The 24,629-nt window shown below is 39.2% G+C and overlaps 2 long non-coding RNA genes and 2 pseudogenes across 3 annotated transcripts in view; all 4 read left to right on the top strand.

Annotated features, from left to right (window-relative positions):
- The first annotated feature begins 5,412 nt into the window (after positions 1-5,412).
- LOC148735386 (uncharacterized) lies at positions 5,413-6,812 on the top strand. The gene is made up of 2 exons (XR_015999517.1): positions 5,413-6,505; positions 6,673-6,812. It is a non-coding gene; the product is annotated as an uncharacterized LOC148735386 (long non-coding RNA).
- Positions 6,813-10,844: 4,032 nt separating this feature from the next.
- LOC148735385 (uncharacterized) lies at positions 10,845-13,901 on the top strand (annotated as a pseudogene).
- A 458-nt stretch (positions 13,902-14,359) lies between these two features.
- Positions 14,360-15,644, top strand: LOC148735384 (uncharacterized). The gene is made up of 3 exons (XR_015999217.1): positions 14,360-14,429; positions 14,561-14,607; positions 15,488-15,644. It is a non-coding gene; the product is annotated as an uncharacterized LOC148735384 (long non-coding RNA).
- A 3,607-nt stretch (positions 15,645-19,251) lies between these two features.
- LOC148735383 (uncharacterized) overlaps positions 19,252-24,629 on the top strand; it is a 5,994-nt pseudogene continuing 616 nt past the window's right edge. The window contains exons 1-6 of the transcript XR_015999044.1: positions 19,252-19,407; positions 19,520-20,428; positions 20,857-20,968; positions 21,173-21,434; positions 21,771-22,050; positions 22,472-24,629. The exon at positions 22,472-24,629 is cut by the window's right edge and continues 616 nt beyond it. The product of XR_015999044.1 is annotated as an uncharacterized LOC148735383 (transcript). The remainder of the gene's footprint in view (positions 19,408-19,519; positions 20,429-20,856; positions 20,969-21,172; positions 21,435-21,770; positions 22,051-22,471) is intronic.

Raw genomic sequence — 24,629 nt, 5'->3', positions numbered from 1 at the left:
TCGCCAGGAAAAAAAAAAAAGTTGCATAATTTGAACTCATCAACAAAAGTAGTATTCCGACTTTTGGTGGATTCCCTTTTTTTAATATCATATTTTAGCCGCAGAGAATTAATAAAACAGATAAAACCACTACTCTCATTTTGCAATTCGAGTTGCGTTTATTTAGTTTACTCACCAAATAGGACACAAGTAAGCTGGGTCCGGCTGCTGGACGAAGGAATCGGGATAGTAACCAACTTGAGCCATCCTTACTTGCTGTTAAAAAAAAAACTGCCCAAGAGACTAACAAATAAAGAGGTAAAAGGAAGGAACAAAATATCCTGTATATCAACTGATTCTCCGTGTGGTTCTGCCTTCCGCTTTGTCCCCATTCTCTCGCGACCACTGGGGGATATTTAGTTAATAATTAATGAAAACCTGGGTTTACCTACCCCTCCCTCGTTTATAAATATCACAATAGGGCGATATAGGGCCGATAGCGTTCCATGTTATTGATAACCCCACTAGAGAAAATTCTTTCCTCTCGTGACACTGTTCGTAAGACCAGGGAGTTGCATTTGATAGATAAGGCTTTCTATGACTCTTGAATCTCATGGCCTACACCGCAGGAAGGAATTAATGTAATCCATATCCTTTAGAATTTGTCCTTTTCTACTTTTTATATTCTCAAGTATACAACTTTTGTCGGAAATGGTGACAGTAGTTCTTTTGGTCGAGTGAGAGAAGGCATGACTACAAAATTTGGAGACAAATATCCTGTGGTCAAAGCGGAGTGTGTGGGCCATGCGCAGAAGAGAATGGGTACCGCTCTCCGAAAGTATAAAAAGGATATGAAGGGAAGAAAGCTGGCAGATGGAAAAGGTGTTGCTGGAAAGGGAAGGCTCACTGACAAAGTTATCAACCGCATTTATTTACCTAATCATTCTAAGCAACATATGGCAATCTGCGGTCTTTGCTTGCACTTAGGTGGCACGGAAAGCCGTAAAAATCTTGAACAAAAGCTCATCTTTCAAACCGGCAGTCTAAATCCCACAGGGATCAATGAACGCTTTTCATTCCACTAATTTATTCATGTTTTTCTCGTTGCCATGCACCCAACAATAACGTAGCTCCATTTTCTGCCTTTAAAAGCACACACAACCCACAATTCCTCTATTCGCTCCGACGAAGGGCTAACGCTCGAAACGTCAGCTTTTGTAATCATTACGGTGGCCAATTTACCATTTCAACTTTGTTGATATAACCAAATTATTTCGTTACTCCCACCGACGCAGCCCCAAACAGTTTCTTTCGAAACTATCAGCCTTTACGCATTTAAAACTATTATGGTATTGCTGTAAGAGGGAATTGTGGGAGCCTTCAAGGAATGAAAGAAAGCATTAAAGCAATTCAGTGTCATATGATAGTGGACGAGGACATGTCACTGGAAAAGCAGCATAGACACTGTCCAAAGGGTAAAGATGCATGGTGTAAGTTCTGGGCTGACATGCATAATAAGACAAACACCTACAACGACAGCAAGCGTCTTCCTTCAGTTTTCAAGAAAGACCTGGACCCAATTTTTAAGAGATTGTCAGATAATGCTCTTTTATCAAGATGTCTTCAAGGTTTCACTCAAAACCAGAATGAAAGTGTCAATTCTAAATTGTGGTCCAGGTGTTCCAAAGCTACCTCTGTTGGAGTTCGCAAAGTTCGAATTTCTGTTTGTGAAACTGTGGCTGTGTTTAACACTGGGGCAGCTAGCAAAGCAGTCATTATGAATCTCAGTGGGGTTAATCCTGGTCAAAGTATGTTGAGGGCCCTGAGAGATCAAGACAAAAGAAGGATCATAACTGCTGGACGAAAAGTGTCTGTGAAGTATAGAAACAAAGGAAGATTTTACGCGCAAAGCGGAAGTCAAAAGGGGAAGTGTCATACTCTTCAGGGGCTTTTGGTCTTGATTCAAAGCCTGAGATATCAGTTAAACAAGGAATCAAGAAAATGAAGTCCAAGAAACACATTCAGGTGTTACCATCCACTAATAGAGAGCAAACTGTGGAGATAAAATATGCGGAACCCATTTTTCAAGTTGTGGTCACTCCAAAAGAGTAGAGTTCATGAAGAGAACTTAACTTTTTCACATTTAACCATTTTATCTAGCTGGAGAAAAGCCTTCAAATTATTATTTACTTCTTGGTGCACCACAGTTTCAAGAAAATAACTTTCTTCACAGAATGGGAGGATGTTATGGTAAATTGTTCTCACAGCACATGTCTTGGAATTTAAAAGCAGTTTTCTTAAAATTATATGTTTAAGAATTGTGTATCTTGTGGCAGTCATATTTTTGCCAGTCTTCAATGAATTTGCATGATTTTTTCACAGGTTGTGTAGTTTTGGCTGTACTGTGCAATGAGTGAACTAGTTTTAGTCTTTGTGAAGTTTTATTTTTGTTGCTATGGAAATGTGCTTTTTTTATGCCAGAACGACATTGATTTGATGATACTGAAAAACTGTTTCACTCATTGCACAGTGTAAATGTCTCTAGAAAGTGTCATTGCTTTGTGGGTTATGTTTGCTGAGATAACTTTGCTATAATCTCAGAAGTTAACTTAAGTTTTCTGGAGTTACCATGGCAACTGGTGGGCGTGGTCTTACACTTACCACGTCAATCTTTTAAACTCATTTAAGTCTATATCTGTTCAAATTTCATGGAGTTTGGTCAAATCCTAAAGAAAACAGGCCTTTTTTATTTAGTTACAAATAAGGGTTAACTATCACCTACTGTGAGCAGGGGTGTCATGCGAAAATGGCGTTTATGGAAGGCATTTTTGTGGATGCTGTTAGAACAGCATCCTTTATGCCATCGCATGTGTAAGGTAACAAAAGAAACTTCGGGAGCCAATAAGATCATGAGAATTGCAGTCGATTTAACTCAGTAACATTCTGATGGACCTCGAGCATATCAAACTTTGCCTATTGTTTTGGTTAGGATTTTTTAAGACAATGAAGCTTTTGTTGTCTGTCTTTTGGTATTTTTCTGTTCGGTGACGCGAACTTAGACTCAGGTTAACTTCGCTCTAGTCCGCAAATTTTTAATGATGACATTTTGGTTCCCCACGGGAGCCTACTAGGGAAAACACAGACAGATTAGCAGGGGGTGAGTTAGTAATGTCAGTACCTCGACATGACGCGTCTGTCGGAAGGACGCGACATGATTCACGAAAGTTGATTCCCACTACGCGATTCGAGTTGTAATCATGGTGTAAACTTGTCGCTTGCGATAGAGTCCTAACGTGTAATGCTCCACTCCAGTACACAGTAAATAAATAAATATAGAAGTTTGCGAGGTATTTTATCAGTAAAAGTGATTTATTCCAGTCGTGTTATTGCAAGTAAGCGTTCTCGGAAAGCTGAGAGCGATCATTTTTTTCCATTCGCGTTGAACTTGTTTTGTTATAAAGTTGTTTTTGTTTTGCCCACGCGAAGCCGTTTTAGAATAAACAGAGAGCAGGCAAAAAAAACTGGTCGTCCTGGAAATTATCTCTTTAAGAAAAGAAAGGAAAGAAAACTGCGTGCGTTCTATTTTCAACCACAGACGCAAGGAATGTAAAATAAACGCGCGCAAAGCGACAGACGACAATGTGAAAAAACGATGTGCTCATCAAGTTCAAAAAAATACTTCTACCTACAAATTAGGAAAACCACTAAATCACAAAGAATTAGCTTTTAGCCTTACACTTTGCAATGCTAAAGGGTGTCTTTAAAATGAGAGTGTTATTAACTATTGCATTTTACACTTTGAAAGAGGGCAGGCAAAAAAACTGATCCTGGAAATTACCCATTCATAAAAAGAAGAGAAAGAAAACTGCGTGCGTGTCTTTTTTCAACTACTGACGCAAGGATTGAAAAAGAAACAACGCTGTTGTTGTCAAGCCTCAGGAACAAAGAAAGTGTGATTTCACACCTTCTTACGTTTGAGTGATGTCGCTTTTCGGACAGGGCCCGAAAAGCGACATTGACGCAAGGATTGAAAAACAATGTGCTCATCAAGTGCAAAAAATACTTCTACCCACAAATTATATACAAAGTGGTAAACGTGTGCGAGAAACCAATTGTGGGAGGATATTTCACAGCGGTTATTTATGAGCGCGCGCGAAAAAAAACTTCATTTCAAGAATTCCTGCCAGCATGGATCGAAAGCGTGAAATCCTAGATTACATCTGCAATGAACGCCTCGATTTATTGGAGGAACTAAAAGCAAAGAAAATCAAATTGCAAGAGACAGTTGCATCTTTACCAGAACAACAAGATTTGTCTTCTGTAATGGAGAATTATCGTTCTGTGGTTGAAAGTGTCGAGAACATGCTCAGAGGAGGAGAAAGTGAAATCGACACTTCTGTAACTGCACTATGAGCAACCAATCAAACAACGGCTCTTTTAGGAGCCACCGAACACAGTAAAGTCGTGACCAACTGAACAAGATTGACACTTTATTTTTGACATTTCATTTAAGTTTTGACTGGCAAATTTGATCAGTAAATCTCATGATGGAAACAGCCGTAATTTCAAGAACTTCTTACTTCTAACAGGAATGTTTTGAAAAAATTTAGCAAGCTTTCATTTTTTTTTTAAGAGCTATCTAATAAGGTAAAAGGAATCAGAAAGGCACTGTCAACAGACGAAACGAGAAATATATATAAGGAAAGAAAACTGCGTGCGATCTTTTTTCAACCACTGACGCAAGGAACATAAAAGAAACGCGCACAAAGGGACAGACAACAACGTGAAAAAACAATGTGCTCATCAAGTTCAAAAAAATACTACAAATTAGGAAAACCACTAAAAAAAAAGAATCAGCTTTTAGCCTTACACTTTGCAATGCTAAAGGGCGTCTTTAAAATGAGAGGATTATTAACTACTGCATCTTAGGCTTTGAAAGAGGGCAGGCAAAAAAAACTGATCCTGGAAATTTCCTCTTCATGAAAAGAAAGGAAAGAAAACTGCGTACGTGTCTTTTTTCAACCACTGACGCAAGGATTGAAAAAGAAACAATGCTGTTGTTGTCAAGCCTCAGGAACAAAGAAAGTGTGATTTCACACCTTACGTTTGAGTGATATCGCTTTTCGGACAGGGCCCAGATAGTTCGTCTTTAAAATGAGAGTGTAATTAACTATTGCCCCTTAGGCTTTGTCTCATTAACCGTCAACCAACATAAAATAAACAGAGGGTAGAACAGTCCACGCAATTTTGTTTTAAGAATTATCAACCATCAGTTTATGATCACTGATGAGAATTTCAAAATTAAACGCGTGTGCCGCTTACTCTTTAACGAATTACATGCTTAACGCGTTTTAAGCCGCATGTCACTAACTTATTGTCCATTGGGTTTTGTCTTATATATAGTCGACTTACAAATATATGCAATCATTTCAATTCGGGTAAGCTACGTGTATCCACGCGACCTGAAAATCACAACCTTCGATCGTTCAGTGCAGAGATGTTATCAAAGTTCAAACTGCAAAAACCCGCTAATGTTGCATACAGACGGGGTTCCAAGCCTTATGAACGGGAGCACCGGACGGATTTTATCTCCGTTCCATTACTAGAACAATACGACCTTGTCATCCGCGAACTGCCATATTCTTGAAAGCGTACGCAGACTCAATGTTGAATTACCGCTTACCAAAAAGTATAGTCGTTCACAAGAAGTCAATGATAATTCATTCGTGTGTACTGAAGGATTCACTGACCAAAGCAAAAAGAAATGTCAGCACCTGGGCAGGAACCAATTCGAACGGTAAGAGGGATGACTTTAAATAGTTCAGTTGCGCCGTATTTTTGTTGTAATAACTCGGATCGAATTATTTTTAACGCTTGCCAATCTTTCAAATTTTAGCTGACATTCAATGATGCCCCGGTCGCTGACTTTCTCGAGGAGCTAGGGTCGTACCTAGAGGGTCATCTCGCCCAATTAGATGTAGTAAGTATAAGTAATTTATATAGTAGGGGCTATGGATTTAAAGATAGTCATATAATAGGTGATATATATACGTATTATATCGCGATGTTTGTTCAGGAAAAATGAATAACTTCACCAAGAATAGGCGCGAAATATTCTCAGTTTTCGCGTCACGCAAATAAAATATAAAATCACCGGCCACCCATGGAGCATTTTGCAACTTACTCAAAAAACTAGTCAATCAAAATACCAATGTTGCGGTCGACGTATGCACAGCTGCCTAACAGACATACAAGACTTAGTAAAATCGATATATATATATATATAGATACTAAAAAAAAAAAAGAAAAAAAAAGCATTCAATTATTTGTACTCATTTTCAGGAGTGGCCGCCGGCAGATTACCTTGTTCGTTGGTAAGTTGTGTTTTCTGGTGTTTTTAAAGCTGAAGTTTGCGAAGCTTGGTGCTTCTTTTAAGTTCAATGTTGATTTTACAGGGATCGGATGGTGCTGCTCGCAGCCAGATTCTTAAGTGATCAGCCCACAATACGGGATTTGCTGGAAAATGGTAAAATTATTTTCTTTTTAAGCTCGGCGAAAATAAGTCTTTAAAACACAAAATATCTCGTAATTTTGTGGCAACAATGTTTTACATCGACATGCTGCATTTTTTTAAATAAAAGACATACTTGTCTAATTATAAAATCACGAATTTACTGGTCTTCACTTCCGTAGGTTCGCAGACAAAGAGCGCCACTCCTAGTGAAAGAAGAAATGGGGAGAGTGAAAAGAGAAACAAGCCCGCAACAAACTAATTCAATTTGCATTGGGCGAGTGTAAATTGAAATTTGGAGATTAAAAGCGTATAAGTTGAAGCTGTGTTTATTATAGTTGGTCAGTGACTTTTATTTTATTTGGTGGCTCCTAAAGGAGCCATGTAAATGCTCTAATGCGCTTTACAACACTGTGCGGGGGACTTTTCCGGACTGCCAGCGGCAGTTTACAATTAAAAGAAATTTTACAGATGCCCCCTCCCCCCATTCCCACTAACCAGGCCAAACTACATCACACTAATCTCGTGGTGTGGGTTCTTTAACGTCCCCTGCCGAAATTAACTAATTGATTGGTGCAGGAGACGGGACCTCCGGCTATACGTCCTATCCGAGAAGACAGAGCAATGTGAGTGAAGCGTCTTGCTTAAGGACACAATGTCAAGCCCCAGCCAGGAATTGAACCCGGGCCATCTGACCCAGAGTCCAGCTGTTGAAAGCGTTAATTTTTCTGACTCCCGCAAAGCGTGCGGTATGAAAGTTCTAACCAAAAGAAACTTTCTGTCTTACAAAAATTTCCACCTTCAACTTGAAAAGAAAACTGAAGTTTACTCAGAATGGTGCAAAGTTGGCACAGTTTATTGTTCCATTGTTTCCAAAGTGAAGTCATGTAATTTAAATACGAAAAGCAACAATGTGTAATTACACTGTGTTGTTTACGAATAGACGCGCGGTCCTAATTACAAGTTGGTGACAACTTTGATAAGATGTTGTTAGCCTTTTATCAGTTAACTGGCCAAATGAAAAGTTATTGACTTTTTCTGTGCTAGTATGTAAAATGTTATCCCTTACACACGTATTGTGGGCAAATCAAGACAAAAATTTGAAAGGAATTTAAAATGGTAGAAATATCTGCTTTTTATGTGGCAATTCATCCAAGTTAAATGAAAAGTTACTGACTTTCTCTCTGTTGGTAAGGAAAATGTTATTTCATATACACACTACACGTCCGGGCGAAACGCTTTATGGGCGAATCTCGTTATGGGTGAAATCAAACCAGCGGCTTCCTCATTCAAGGCGGGAAATAGTTCTTTACTAAGTGGCTGCAAAAGAGTAAGGTGGAAGAACAGAGTAACACGATCTATTGCAAGTTGGTCATTTCTTTCTCGTAGTGTGGTGGCTCCTAAAGGAGCCGTTTTTTTTACGGGACCTACCCAACGGTAAGTCACCGAACTGTACTCTACTTATTGACTACTCTGGGTTTTGCCCAAGTTAGCCTTGTATGCTCCTTGGGCTTCTTCTGGGCTTCTTTATTCCGCTCTCGGTAGAATAAGACCTTCAGTAGAGTTGACCCGTAAACAATCCTCTGCACCACATCTTTACAAGCGACGGGTGCACCATTTCCACCCTGACAATGCAAACACCTGGAATGATCATAAAATACTTTCCTTCGCTCTAATAGAGCTAACTCAACAGGCTTGCCGGGCTGCAACCGACAAGTAGTTGAAGTTTTGAAAGTATTTAATGACCATCCAGCAGGCATTATCGTGTCAAGCTCGTGAACAGGCACTGAAAATTTAGCCGCTCGCAAAAGATTTGGTGCTGAAGGTAGCCCACTGAACAACTCTCTGAAAGTCTCGGGATCCATCGGCATAGTTGCAGAGACACGTCTCACAATGCTTGTTGACGGTGGTTTCTTCATCTTCAACTTTTCGGCGATAAGAACGCTCAAGGTCTGAAGCAAGCCAGGGTTACCTTGGTTTCGAGTGCGAAACACTTGCTTCAGGTACTCGTTCGTGTCCTCGGCGTCCACCCAAGAGTCGTACTTTCTCCCATAACCGCGCCAGTGAACAAGAAACTGAACACGATTATCGGCATCTGCGCACTTGTCAAGTACTTTGGAGACTTCGTAAAACTTACTCATAGTGTTAGCGTTACCCTCATTCGCAAACTGTAGAAAGCGATTTCTGACTCTGGATAGGGTTTGCGAGCCTTATTATGCTATTGTTGAACTTTAGAAGAATAGGCTTAGTTAGTCTGCTCGCTTGCCGCCTCCCTCTATTTATAAACGTTGCCTGAGTGTAACTACAACAGGTCACTACAATAATAGGCAGAGAAAAACGCTCTCTTTTTAACTTTTGTAGTCGCATGGCAGGTTTTAAATGGCGTTAACGAAAATGAGGGAAGGGGAAAAAGCGGAGGGATAAAGCCTTGTTTCACTGTTAGAGTGCTAAGTTTTCAGCGCAAGACGAAGGAAAAGTGAGGTCAATTACACGTAAAAAGGTGTGAAGTCACACTTTCTTTGTTCCCTTTGGTTTGCGGACTTGTTTTCTTTTATATTCATTGTGCTGAAGAATCTAAACTGCCGGCACGCACGCAGTTAATTAATAGAGGTAATTTTTAGGATCATTTTCTTACTGTCCGCCCTCCGTGTATCTTAAGTTGGCGCCAAATTTTTTACTCATATTGCGCGTCATAAAATGGAGCTAAGGAAAATGAGCAAAAGGGAAAAGCGGAGGATTTAAACTTTTTTTCACAGTTAGAGTTCTTAGCATGATAACGCGCCAACTTAACAGACACTTCTGATTCGACTGTGAACTAGCGGTTTTTTATGCAAATACAAATAACTTCCAAGTTTGATTGCTAAAGCACCACTACTTTCCTCAGTAGACTGCTACACCCACGAATTTTTTGCCGCCTTGAGCTCTAGAGTAACGTTTTTAAATGAACATCACGTAATACGTCAAAGTCAAGTGCATTTCAATGTACTACGTGTTTGATTTCACAACATTACTTTTAAAGCGGTAAAAAAATTCGTTGGGCTCAGCGGTCCACTGGGAAGAGTAGTATCTTGGCCAGAAACATTCTCGTCCCAATAGCCGTTTTCGCTTCTCTTAGCCGGCTCAGGCTAAGAGAGGCGAAATGGGCGTTGGGCACGAGAATGGGCCCGAAAAAGATCAAATGACTTGTATAAGTTGTATTTAGCCTAGGAGAGTTTGAATTCAGGAAGAAGCTGCAGTTGTAATGGTTCACGAGTGTCCGAAAAGTTTCAATCAACTTTCAGAGTCGTTTTATTAAAGCTATTATGCATTTTTTTTCGCTTACTTATCGTCCAGACCTCGCTCTTCTTGACACAAACTTCCCCACCCCACCCCTTTTAGATGTGTCTAGGCTGCAACAATCATTACCACAATCTCCCCCACAAAGGCTGTGTTTGTAACACTAATCGCTTCCGAAGAAATTTAAATTTTGCGCTGGGTGAGCTGGCTACGCGTCGGTGATTACTAACCTTTGTCTTGCGAACAAAAAAACCCTTTTCCTTCAAACAATAGATAAGGACATATAAGGAGCGAAAGCTTGACTTATTGTCCAGCCAAAATCCTAACCAAAAGTTTGATACGGTAGTTCTCGGTAGTCCGTCTTTTCCACGACTTTGGACGGGTCTCAATGATCGCCAACGACTAGGATACGGATATATCCGATCTTCCAAATATGGTTGGCGATAAATGTCTGCAAACGCTCGGAATTGTTTTTGGCTGCTGTACCGATGGCACCCGAAATGACAAGTAAGCCACGTTTATTGATGAGGAGCAGAACAAGCGGCGTAGCGGGTGTACGAAGTGATAACGATATTTGGTAAGTAAAAATGTTTTCTCTCTATTAATTTTTACCCACTCAATCAGGCGCAGCTTTCGAGGAATACGTAACTCGTATGTTTGTAAAGAACTGTTCGACACTTTCCGCACCATTCCAGATGTTTTTGAAAGAGATTTAGTGAATGGACAGACCTGTTTGTTTGCCAACAGTTATCGAGCAACGAATTCGAACATTGTCAAAATTTTGGCGATCCACTATTCTTTTAGTTTGAGCACAATTGATTTTCATTCATCGTTTTTCTTTAGAAGTACTCGTGGACGATGTGCTGGACATTATATCTGTCAAAAGGTTAGCCGCGTTTCCGTAGAAAAGCACTTAACAGGAGTTGTCTGCACTAGCTCCGATTTGAGGATCGTCCCGATCTTTTGGGACGGAAAGAAACTCCTCTGTGAGACAATGAACCTCCTTCGGGAGACAATGAACCTCCTTTGGGAGACAATGAACCTCCTTTGGGAGACAATGAACCTCCTTTGGGAGACAATGAACCTCCTTTGGAAGACAACGCACACTGATGAGGCTTCATGCAATGTTGCTTATGACAAAATATTTGACAGAAACGATAGTGTGGATAAGTCTTTTGACCGTGAAGAAATCAAACCGACATATTTTGTTCAAAGCAATGTGGTTGCAAAATGCACCCTTGTTAGAGTATTCCTGAAAGCTGTGCCAGGTTCTGTAAAACACAATTCAGCTATTGATTCTGTTACAAAAGTACCAATAATCAGTGATAAGGAACTCAAAGGTATGAAAAACGATCTGCAATTTAGATCACATACACCGTTCAGGCGACTAGCAGTAAAACCATACAGATCTCGAGATAGAGAACCATCTAGAATATCACTGTGAAAAGTTATCCAGTCATTGAAATTTCCAAAATTGAGATCAAAAGTGCAGAATTTGCTCAAAAAATCAGTTCCTGCTTCATCTGTTTTACACAACATTGCTTGTAATTATAAATTGTGGAAAATCAGACACACTAAAAGGCAAACAAGTTTCTCTAGTAATTATCTTTTACGAGCTAAGTGTGCCACTTGTTCATTCGCAATTAATGCATCAAAAAGAAATCTTTTACTCTCTGGAGATGTTGAATTAAATCCAGGTCCTGTTGCAAAAGGCAAAACTGGTTCATTGGCATTAGTATCCAATACTACAGGTGATTTGCTCTTAAACTACAGGCTACTTAGACATGGATTAAGACCACTTGATGTTGGTGGAGGAGGCGACTGCTTTTTTAAGTCAGTATCACACCAGTTATATGGCGACTCCAACCATCACCTAGAAATTAGAGCATTGGCTGTCCAGTATTTGAGAAATAATCCTGAGCGATTTATAGAAAGCAATGTGGATGGATCATGGTTAAGTTATTTATCTTGTATCTCTATTCAAGGAACATGGGCTGAGAAACTTAGGGAAAAAAATACTGAAACAGATTCCACTTGATCAACCAAACAAAACAAGTCAATTGCATACAGTGTTGCACCTAGCTGTTGGTGAAAGAACAGATATCTCCCTCAATGTAAGAACTGATGATGGCTTGACAAATGGTGCTGGTAACATAATCAAACTTATTCAAACACAAGAAACTGGCAAACCTTCAGGTATTATTTGGGTACAATTTGATTGCCCTGATGTTGGTGAGAAAGCAAGACATGATAATAGACATCTTTATAAGCAAGGCATTGAACCTACATGGACACCCATTAAACCAGTTACATCACAGTTTGCAGTGGGTAGAAATAGAACAGCACAGGTCTTAAGAAAACAATTTCCACTACGTCCTGCTGCTGCAAAAACCATTCACAGGTCACAAGGTGATACAGTTGATAAAATAGTTGTCAACTTTGATGCAAGAAAAGCAATACCTCATATTCACTATGTAGGTTTAAGCAGAGTAACAACAATAGAAGGCTTACACATAATAGACCTTTGTGAAGACAAAATAGCTGTAAATAATGATGTACAGAAAGAAATGGAAAGGTTGAGAACTGAAGCTAAATTACATTTGTGCATAAATCCCGTTTACAATGCTGATCAAGTGCTATTAAAAGTTTGTTATTTAAATGCAAGGTCTTTACATAGACATATTGAAGATGTGCAAAGTGACCTGAACTACAGTAGTACTGATGTAAATATTTTCAACAGAGACAAGATTCTGTCACTCTGATGATGAGAGTGCATATATTATTGATAACTATAGTTTGTTTAGAAATGATGGTACAGTAACAACTACTAATCTCCGACCATATGGAGGAACAGCAGTTTATAGTCGCGTTGATTACTATCCTGGTTATCCGTACTCCTGTAATTCTCATGGGATTGAAATAACTGCTATCAGACTAATGACTGCTCCACACATACACATATTTGGCATATATCGCTCACCTAGTGTACCCATAGTGCAAATGTGTTCTGCATTATCCAATGTTTTATTTTCACAGGCCTTGCAACTCAATGTTTTAATTGGTGACTTTAATATTGACTGGCTAGAAAATGCAGAGAGAACATCACTGTATAACTTATTTGTAAGAGATCATGGATATAAACAGCTTGTATCATCTTACACCACAGATAACAAGACTTGCATAGATCATGTTTATACTAACATACCCATATCAAATATTAAGGTAGAAGTACTTGAAACATATTTTACAGATCACAAGTCAGTTTGTGCACTTGTTGATTGCTTTAATAAGGCAGTTTAAATATCAAACTGTTTTGCATGAAGAGAGAGAAAGAGATATTCCTGATTTTCTAATATTCTGGTACATGCTCATACTACTCATGAACCTTCATTATGTTCATTGACTAGGAGCTTTCTTTACGGTAATGGCATTAAACTGAGAAGAAACAAATTAGCTATACTTGTACTTGGACATTTACATTGTACGACTCTACATGACGTATATCAAACACATTACAAACTACTTCATTTTGCTGCAAATATGAAAATTGGTCAAAATACTGGGTAGTTACTAAAAGTTGGAATCACCTGAAACCACCTGAAACCATCTGAAACCATCTGAAACCATCTGAAACCATCTGAAACCACCAATGAAACCACCTGAAACCATCTGAAATTACCTGAAAATTACATGAAAGCACGCAGACATGAACGCAGACCGTAGACCGCAAACTGCACACCGCAAACCGCACACCTCGAATAGCCACGCCTCGAAAAAGGTCTACACAGTGTGTAATTAGCAGATTTATCTCTCTTCCCTTTGTTATCAAACGAGATCACGGAGTGCGTAAGCGAAACTGCTATGTAAACATTGGAGTTGAATTCTTAGTGAACATATCGCAGTTACGACCCTCCACTGTCGAGCCGTACCAGTCTTGCCTAGGTTATGTGTGTGCCTTTTGAGTCAGTCGACGTGTGCGCAATCAGTTTTCCTTTGTGTATACAGTGTGTAATTACCAGATTTATCTATCTCTCTTTTGTCATTGATGTTATCAGACGAGATCTCGGAATATCTGTTTTAACGTTAAAGTACTTCTACTATATGAAATCATTTTTGGTACAATCGTACAAAGCAACTCAGGTGTCTCGTTAACACAAACCTCAAAAACGCAGAACGCAGACCGCAGACCGCGCAGCTCGAAAAACGTGTACACAGTGTGTAATTACAAGATTTATCTCTCTTCCCTTTGTTATCAAACGAGATCTTGGAATGCGTCGCGAAACTGAAACTAATTTCATTGTCAGTGACAGTGAGATAACAGATTAAATAGACGTAAAGTAGAGTAAATTAGCAATACAGAAGTTTTGCGTCATGCTGAAAATTAAGATACCGATTTGCGATAATGTTTAATTCACGTGGGTTTAGATGGCTTTTTGGGTGGCTTCAGGTAATTTCAGATGGTTTCCGTGGGGGTTTCAGATGGTTTCAGGTGGTTTCAGGTGGTTTCAGATGGTTTCGGGTGGTTTCAGGTGGTTTCAGGTGGTTTCAGGTGGTTTCAGGTGGTTTCAGGTGATTCCAACTTTTAGTAACTACGCAAAATACTGTTACTTTTATTTCACAGTACAGTTGTAACTGACATTCCAAACATGGCGTCAAACTCAAGGTAAGTTCTTGTGTCCTGATAAGACCCTAGCAATCTCTTAATACATTAACCCATTGCCATTGAAGCTAATGAACACAATTACATTCATTTACCCACAAATTTAATTCTCTCTCATTTTTCTTTTCTTTTAGTAAGAGTACATCAACAACAACAAAGAGTAGCAAAAGTAAAGACTCAGGTAAAAAAAAAAGCTTTTTTTATAAAGTAAATGGCTTGAACCCAGGAGTATCAATAGTTTGTGTAGTGTGATCCGCGTGAAAGAAGTTCTAAAAATATGTTGGTGAATGACATTTCAACCACCTGTTTGCAAGTCATCGTTAGAGTCAAGTAAATAATAGTTGTCAGTTGATGATGTTGTAAAGTCTGATCCATAGACCACTTTCATAAATGGCTGCCGGATGAAAATTCTTTAGTTTAAATTTAAATTAGCCCTTCTGGCCTTGCTCGAGATAATGTATTCTTTTGAATTTTGTACCGGAGAACGAGGTCAGAAGGGCTAATTTAAATTTAAAAAAAATATATTAAACCACCACCCATTCATGAAAGTGATCTATGGCCAGTTAAGCCATGATCCAATTGGCTGTAAGACGTGTGTAGTTTGTCAACAGTCATTGGTCTGTTGTGATCCATCTATTGTTCATCAGTTTGTTTATGTCATTAATGAGTCCTTGGTAACGTGGGTAGTTGTTGACATCTGTTGAGAGATGTGTCTGTGTTCTAAGTTAGCAAACCAACTTTCCAAAGTCAGTTGTTGAAACTAGTTAGTACTGTATGTTAAGCATTCAGCAGACTCCCATTCACGATTCTGTGATTAATATGTCAGTGATCTTCATAAATGTGATAGTTTACATCGCCATTTCTAGTCGCTTGTTTATTCTCAGTTAGTCTTGTGTTAAGGTTCCTACCAGTCTCAACAGTGTAGGATGCTAAGCAGTCAACAGAATGGCGGGGGGGGAGGGGGGGGGAGGAGGAGGAGATATAAACCTTGTCTGCAACTATAGAATTGACTGAGCCACAAATACAAAATTACTAAATTGTTCTTCTATTTTTTTTTCTAGACGAATCCATAGAAGGATATGTACATTTGTTAACAGAGGTTTAAACAGCAAGAAATTCCACTACTAACTACTTCAACTGCCGCATTCAAACAGGGCAAGAGGAAGCAGTACGTACTGTTTGCTATTCACCTCAAAAACGCACGAATTTAAACCAAGCATTCCTTAATAAATCACCAGTGAAGATTATTGGAGTGAAACAAACACCATCAAAAAGGTTCCATACACGAGAAGAAGAATTTACCATTACAAAACATGCAAAAATTTCTCCAGCTTCTCTGTCATTTTCTTTTAACGAAAGCTTTAGCAACCAGCTATGCACAATTACTCAAGCACTAGGAAAAGATCAATACGAAACTGTAGATGTCAAAGCAAAAGTCCTCAAGAAGGCGGAAAATAAACAAGTCATTATAAAAGATGGTGAGAAGGCAAAATATAAAAGCGATTGTCTTATAGCTGATGAAACTAACTCGGTAAAACTGGTCTTGTGGGAAGGCATAATTGATAAAATTCATGCTGGGAAAACATACCACTTCAAACAATTGAAACTTGGCATTTTTGATGATGTCAAGTATTTAAATACTAGTGAAGCCACTGACCCTCAAGAAATTGATGATTTACAGAACATCAATCTGATCACACCAGAAATAAAAGACAACACCATTGAAGGCCGCTGCATTGGTGTTCAGATCAAGCGTACTGCCTCTTGCATAGTATGTAACATGACCATCAACGAAGCACAACTTGAAAGCGAAACTGTAACTTGTAACAACTGCAACATGACCACTCTTTCAAGCATTTGCAATACAAAATTAGTTGCTCAAATTGTCATTCAAACTATGAAGGAGAAAAACTTCTCAAATTTACCTGCTTTAATGATGCCATAAGCAGCTTCCTCATAACAACCGACTCCCAGATGTCATTATCTGATATCCCACTAGAAGACTTACAGAAAATCATGTTGCAGGCAGGGAATAAGAAAATTATAGCAGACAAAACAACTCAAGTAATATCACAGTTCCTCCCCTTGCATTGATATTAAGATTAAAAATACATGTACAGCCAATAGTGAATCACAGATTTAAGGAAAACTGTAACTTGTACCAAGTGCAACATAACTGCCCTTCCAAGTATTTGCAATACAAGAGTTATCTATTTGCTCAAATTTTCGTTCAGTCCAGGGCGGATAAAAAATGCACAAGTTTACTTGCTTTAATAATGCTATAAGTAGCTTCCTAATAACAAAAGACTTTCAGATGACGTCTGATATCCCATTATAAGGCTTGAAGAAAATTATGTTACAGGCAGAGGAAAAAACCATGCAATATACCAGACCAACAACTTCAGTGATTTCAAAGTTCCTCCCCTTATTAAGTGATATTCAGATGTATGAACATTAAGAGTCTGTCCACGAGAGGACCAGGCAGGTGTGACACATGCCATCTCATCGATTTCTCTCAAACTTTCACAGATGATTAAGATCATAAAGTTATTCAAGAGTCCAAAGTAGTTTGGGCTCCCGGTTAATCCCTGGGGTACAAGGGCTTTCACATCAAATCCCAGGGATAAAACCCCGAAATCAGCCCTAAAATTGCACCTCCAAAAAACATCTCCCACACTGATAGAATGCGGTGGATTTTAATCTCATTTCATCCAACAATTTTTTGAACCTTAAGCAATCGAAGGTTCAAAGTTGGATTGATTTGAAATCATCCTCGCCAATCGAGAGCATTTCATAATCAACCATGTCACGCGACAATTTTAAGAGACCGAAAATTAGGCTTTTTTAATTGCAAATATCTCCAATGGGCAACGTTACATGTCAATCAACATGTAATCACAGTAAAACCCAATCATAGTGCTATGTTTCTGACGAAAAAAATTTTTGGCCTCTGTGAAACATTCGTGATCACATTCCTCCGAAGTGCGTGACAGGCAATGTTGATTCCTCCGAAGTGCGTGACAGGCAAATGTGACCACAAGCTGCTAGTTAATGAGCCGAATCAAATCGCGTTATGGTATATATGACGCCAATTGTTTTGTTTTTTTGGCTCTAAAAGTATTAACCGGTGTTTAACTGCATAGTTAAGGCGCTGAATTAATTGTACTAATTCGTAGATATTGACACAATTCACTGACAGTTATTAGTAAATCTAATTACAACGATTCGTGTTTTTATCCTGGAAGTCAACAGCTAAAAACAGAGTATGCGAGGTATATTTTGCACATTTTTTTACTTTCCATACTTGTTAAATTTATTATCAAACCTAGGATGCACTTGAACTAATTTCCTTCTGGAGAAAAAACAGCTGTCATGCAAATTTAGGTGAGTGGCGTGACACGTGCTCCCGTCACATGTACTTGCATGAATTCAGAAATGAAATTCCCAGAGCTCGAAAAAAATAAAAGTCTATCTTGAAAGTCAATCCACATTCTACTTTAAATAAACTTAATTTATTTCACCTTTGTAAAGTCTGATTGCAGGATTGTTTTCGAGGTAGAGATCCTTCAATCAGGCTAATGTAAACACTGTCGCCATGAAAAATAAAAAAAGATATCAAAATAGCACGTAGTCTTTTCTTCCCAGAGAAGTCTCGCCGTAGTTTTTACTAGTTACTTGGTAGATTTTTTGGAGCGGCAACTCAAAGCTATGGCTGCCCAATTGTCTTGTTCGTTCTCTTCGCATTCCAAGAGCACTTGTGATTTTTCAGCGAGATTTCCAGGGAAGAATGAATTATTCCCTTTGTCATCCTGTACGAGGGATATCAAATCTCATTTGCGACAACTGAAGGTTGCCCAAACATCTGTTAGGTCGGAGAAAGACCTCATTTTAGCTAGAGTGGGATTCTTTGATGTGATGGGGGACGATATGACAGTGTGTCCGAAGCATCGCGCTGCGTTAGGCACCTGGTGGAGACCAAGTCTCAAATGTTACCATCCTCTGCATGGCATTAAGTGACGAAAACCAGAAAGAGGAGCAAGCCTACAGATGTATAAAGAGATTCTAGAGAAATGGAGAGTTCTTGTTCCCGTAGGTGCAGGTATGGTTTTGTTATTTTTTGCTGTTTGGAATCATTTCTCCTGTAGAATTAGATAGACACCAGTGGTATTCCTTGTTCTTACTAAGTGAAAATACTTAAACTGGATAGGGAATTAACAGAATTTGTAAATAGTTCATTTCGCAGGTCAATATGACGATAACTGCTCACTTCTTGTGACAGAAAAGTTTCAACAGGGACCTGAAAAATAATTTTTTGACCATTTACTTTGCACACAAGGTAAAAGGTAGTCGATAACTTTCGACTTTAGAACAGGTTCAAGTTCTGTAATGGCTAGACGATCTTGCTTTTTTGGTCTTAAGGGAGCTACGTCACAATATTTTGAGTCATTTTTACAGTCGTAAAGAGTTGCCTTTACATAGAATGAAACCTTGCAATGATCGTTTTATAGGGCAGAAAAACACTAAAGATGCAAGAACGGAACAAGGATCGCTATTCGTTAAGAATGGTGAACTTAAAAAAAAGGATTGCAAATGACGAACTTGAAAAAAAAACTAGGCAAGTGTCTTATCCAGTGTTTGACAAGCAATTGATAATTAGAAGGGTAAAAAGATCGTAGCCAACGACAATGATTTTAGAAGAGGGGTTTCTTTTTGTTGCAAATCTACTATTTGCAATCGATATAAAAAGACATATAATGCCAACTAATTTATGTAGTTGGACCCCTTCTCTTTTACCCTCTTAAAATATATTTTAATGTTTCTGCTACGAACTATTACAGGTATTTGCAAATTATGCCGCAGCGAACACAGTGCTGCTCTCGTCGTTGAACCCGCATCACCTGACACTCAGCCCTCTCTTGATCCTACTGCAGTCAGCGAGCCTGGATTTACTCTGTCATCACTCCGAGAACAGCCTAGTGAGGTAAATTTTCTTCTTTGCATTTTTCCTTGGTTTCTTGAAGAAAGGGAAAACGAACGCACCTGCAGTATATTATATTTTTGCGGTAATGTAAATTTTTTTTTTAATTCTATAGGCAATACCAAACCCACAACTCCCAGCGGGGGCAGATGATGTAAATTCTGAGGCACCTTCATACGCCGCACAAGAGGTCGGTCCCGGGATAATATCAACTCTGCCACTTCTAGTAGGGTCAGATTATGCAAGTTCAGAGGCTCTTTCGTCCTCTTCACAAGAATCAGTACCTAAGATCGAAACGTCGCTAGAATAGCAGCCAACTCCTAAAGTACAGCATAGGCTTCCCTTTCTGAATAACTTTCTCCGGAACTCTGCGGACGGAAGAGTAAGTCCCATTCGATCTCAGCTCTGTACAGATGTTTTGAATTTGTCCCCTTCCTCAAGTCGCTACTACAAACGTAGAGCAGTGCAAGCAGTAGAGACAGTACTGGAGGCAATTGCGCCACAGCGGTCCACTTGGCTTTTCAATCGGGTTATGGAGAGGTACAGCAGTGGAAGGGATGGAAACAGGCCAGATAATCAACTTCTTGGAAGACTCGTAAAGCTCTATGAAGAAGCAAACTCATGGTATACCAGACAGCAGATACTCTCTATTCTTGTTTGTGACCACTCGAGGTCTGAATTATTGACCTTAATTCCGGGTCTTACAAAATGGAGAATTGACGAAGCAAGAAAACACGCTTTTCTTAACGAGCCTGGTCAACAAATAGAACCACCACAGATCAAGCGAAGTAGAATGCACCAAGCAAAGGTTGACCACTTTCTTGATTTTGTTTCCAGTCCGTCTTTTTTGCAAGATGTCGCGTACGGAACAAAAAAGTTGAAACTTTCCGATGGTGACACACTGGAAATTCCTAATGTGGTGAGAACTGTGATAGCATCGAGACTTGTCCAACTGTATACATCGTACTGTTCCGAGACTGGATTTCAACCTTTAGGTCGATCGACGCTGTTTAACATACTTAAGGTAAGCAGTTTCGAAAATAGAAGAAAGTCTCGATACGTAATTAAGGCAATTCCATCGTTGATCCTTATCAATTAGTAAACAAACCGACTTTGCTCTGCCTACATTTCAATATCGTCTCTACTCCGTTAAGGTACCTTAGTCCTAGACCCCAGAGTAGCATCGCTACTAGTAAGGAGATCGATGTACAGACTGCTGCCTATGATCGATGTTAAGATCTAAAGAAAACAGATATTGCATCAATAATGTTATTATTTTCACACTTATGTCACTAGGTAGGTGTTCCTTACCAAGGGCACCTCGTGCGAGATAGTTTTAGACACAAGTAAAGTTCATCATCCTATTTGTGTGATGCACCTTCAAAAATAAGATAGATAGACTAACAGGCATGATATGCGTCAAACATTGCAGTTGAATTCTTTTTTCAAAAGGTATGCGCGGCTTCTAAAAAGAAATTGCTCACAGGGCTGGATAGCATTCAAACAGATGGTGTGTGTGCCTTTGCCACATTAGTAGAAACAGCAGAAAGGTTATGCTCACTCGGTAAGTAAAATCATTGAAGTTAGCAAATGCTAAAGAAAGAGCAACTTATTAGACCGTAAAACTGTTATGAAATTTCCTGGTAATAAAAGGTTTGAAAAATACTTTATTCCCTTGTTATGCGTAAATGAATGTTTTTATATCAGTTTTACAGCATCTGGAACTACATGCATCAACTGTTAGGGTTTTATATATATATCTTTTTAGGTCTACAAGAAGAAGCAACGAAGGATATGAAACGCCGCTTGAAGAGTGCGAGGCAGTATTTAAAGACCCATTACAAAATCCACTTAGCAAGGCAGAGTCCTTGTCTTGACCACTGCCGACAATTTGCCTTGAGTAGTTCCGATCCAGAATTCCACGGAAGCTGTGCACATCTGCACACGGTCAACTGTGATCGATGCGAGGATCTTAAGAATGTAATAGCAGACCTTCAGTTGGCATTTGACTCACAAGAAGTCAAATTCAGGTGATTATATGTGTTTACAGTTGATACCATCTGGTTTCCTCACAACCTTCGTTTGTTCTTGAATACAGTATGCAACTGAAGTCCACGATATGTAACTAGCAGTCAAAGATGACGTGACAAATAACTATCAATCTCAGTGTCATATCACAAAGGCTGGAATGGTTTTTTATCTTTTTAAACTTTTATGAAATGCTTGAGAACTGAACCGTCTTTAAGGTTATATTTACCAACTTGTTTTCAAGTGGAACCTTGAGAAGAATTTACCAAACAATATGCAAGTTTTCAAAACTCAAAAGAAAGCATATTATCTAAGTTATATTGTTATACGTCTTTTAGCACTAAAGACCAGCTGGAAGAGTTACAGTACGATGTGGATAACGCAATTCCTGATATTGATAGATGGAAAGCGCATATCCTCAGGGCGGCTCACCAGAACACTGCAAAAAGTGCGGTTATCGAGAACCTGGCCAATAACCAAGTACTTATCATTATGGATTGGGCTATGAAATTTCTCCCAATCGGTTACCGGGAAACACAGCGAGATTGGTTTGGGAAGAAAGGAAAGTCATGGCATGTTTCTGTTGCTGTCAAAAAGGGGGATGACGGAGAAATTAAGGTAGAGTTTCAGTTGCGTCTGGGCGTAATTTAACTAAGATCGACGTCTAGTAAAAAGAAAACTTACAACTGATTTATGATTAGTGTTCATCACACCAGCGCACCAGAAGGAGTGATAAACTAATCTAGTGGTCATCATACTTACTTACATCAACGCAATAACGTGAAAGCGATGCCGCAACCAAGATTTTTGCAAACGTTATATCTGTGAAGAAGACATTGGCCAGAAAAAGTTGATTTACACATTGTACGCAAATTCTGGAGGTAAAAATGTTGGGTAAACCGAAAATGCAAGTACATGCTTTCAACAAATTCCCTATTGCGTAGGTTCTTTGATAATATAGAGCTTTACCTCAACATTAGCTGCAAGCCTAATGGTGACAATATACTAATTAGGTAATACAATCCCGTTTTTTCTCTAGACAAGAAGCTATATCCACCTTGTCGACAAATGCACCCAAAACTGGTTTGCAGTGGCATCAATCGTGGAAAGTACGCTTGTGGCCTTAAAGGCTAGTTATTCTAACCTCAGTGAAGCTTTCTTGCGATCCGATAACGCTGGGTGCTACCACAATGCGTATCTTATTCTGTCATTGCCAAGTCTCGGTGAGCGTGTCGGAATCAGAATCTTGCGCTATGACTTTCGCGATCCCCAAGCCGGCAAAGATGTTTGTAACCGCCATATAGCCACTCTTAAAAGTCACATGCGGCGATTTATAAATGAGGGAAATGACATCAACACCGCCAATGACATGAAGGTTCCAATTGAATCGTATGGTGGGGTAAAGGTCTGCTATGCCACTGTAGCAGAAATCCAAGATTCTTTTCAAAATATGACGAAACATAGCATGACTGGAATTCAAGCACTGAACAATTTTTTGTTCGAGTCAGCTGGACTGAGAGCTTGGAAGGCATACAATGTGAGCACCGGTAGGTTTTTTTCGCTGGCACAGCTTCAGAAGTATGGTACTCCACAAGGTCCCACAGGTATCAAAGAACTCCAGCCATTTAGCCAACCGTTACAAGATGTCGGCACCTTTCGTGCATGAGCATCGCAGGCCCAAGATGTTGGACCATTAGCGCCAACGGAGGTGCAAATAATGCAATCAGACGAAGCAGAGTCAGCAACACGATCGATCGCCTCCTATTCCTGCCCTGAACAAGGATGTGTCAAAGTCTACAAGGAATTTAAAGGTCTAGAGAAACATCTCGATGTTGGACGCCACCTAATCAAGTTAGAAAGAGAATCGGACTATGACAGCATTATAACAAAGTGGGCAGAGACCTCTAAAACTGTTACAGGAGACCATGTCGAAGGTGAGGTTGGTGGTGTACCGTCGGTAACAGAATCCTCATCAGTATCAGCTGACAATCCATTACTGGAGGGGGGTTGGGCAATGAAGAAATCAAAGAAGTCAATCCGATTTTCCGAACGCGTTCGCTCTTATTTGCAGCAAACATTCTTCCAAGGAGAGGAAACCGGTGTTAAAGCAAATCCCGCTGATATTGCATGTAAAATGAAGAGTCAAAGATCGTCAAATGGAGATAAATTGTTTTCAAAAGAGGAATGGCTTTCAACACATCAAGTTGCAAGATATTTCAGCAGGCTGTCAGCCCTTAACAAGTGTGGTGTCTTGAAGCGAAATGTAACTGATTCCCAAGAGGAGAAAGAGGACCTTGATGATTATGTCAGCGAAGTAGAAGCTGTGGAGACAAGATTCCAAATAGGAAGGGAACTAGAACTTTGATTTAAAACGTGTATTTTAATCGAAGTAATCTCTATTTAATTATGAATAACCTGCAAAAGGCACTCATAGATACCGTAAGGTAAAAAGTGCTGTCTACAATAACTGGCAAGGAGCCTGGCAAAACAGAGGAAAGCAAAGCCCTCTACATTTGAGTACAACGCTACTAGCAACTCCTTGCCACATAACATATATAGCAATGCGAATTCAATTGTAACTGCAATGAAACGTGGAAATAAGCTTAGCACTTATGTCCACTAAATACATAGAAGAGGCTGGCTTCAGTCCTAACGTCAATAATTGTGAGCAAGACTACTACTATGGGATACTCCACAAACGCTTACCAAAACAAAATAAACTGCAACAATCAAAATAACAGGGGTATCTTTCAATCTAGCATATAGACTTGAGCAGCTCTTTCCCTACTTATTAAAATTTTATAGCAACTGAAGTATTTTGTAGTAAGTTCTCGGTTACTTCGTTCGCACTTCTGTTCTTTCAAAATTGAAAATATTGCATACAAAACATGAATATTCGAATGCCGTTTTTTATTATTCTCGGATTGGTTAATAATATCACAAAACATAATTTAAAGGATTGATTATGGCGCGAAGATAATAATTTACCGTGAAATAGTATCTAACAGTAAGTGCGTGGTAGTCAAACCTAAAAGAAAAAGAATGGAATTATATGAAATGTAATTAAATGAAACTAAAAGAAAACAATGGAAAAGTGCGTAATACTAACTAATAGTGCAATAACTACAATTTCATGGGTCTAGTTAAATCACCCTAGTTCCCACATCATAGTTGAATAGAAATAGAGAAAATTAGGA

Source organism: Stylophora pistillata, chromosome 3 (assembly GCF_964205215.1).
Source record: "Stylophora pistillata chromosome 3, jaStyPist1.2, whole genome shotgun sequence".
Lineage (NCBI taxonomy): Eukaryota > Metazoa > Cnidaria > Anthozoa > Scleractinia > Pocilloporidae > Stylophora > Stylophora pistillata.
The sequence above is the reverse complement of the archived record's forward strand: the minus strand, read 5'-3'. Positions and strand labels throughout refer to the sequence as shown.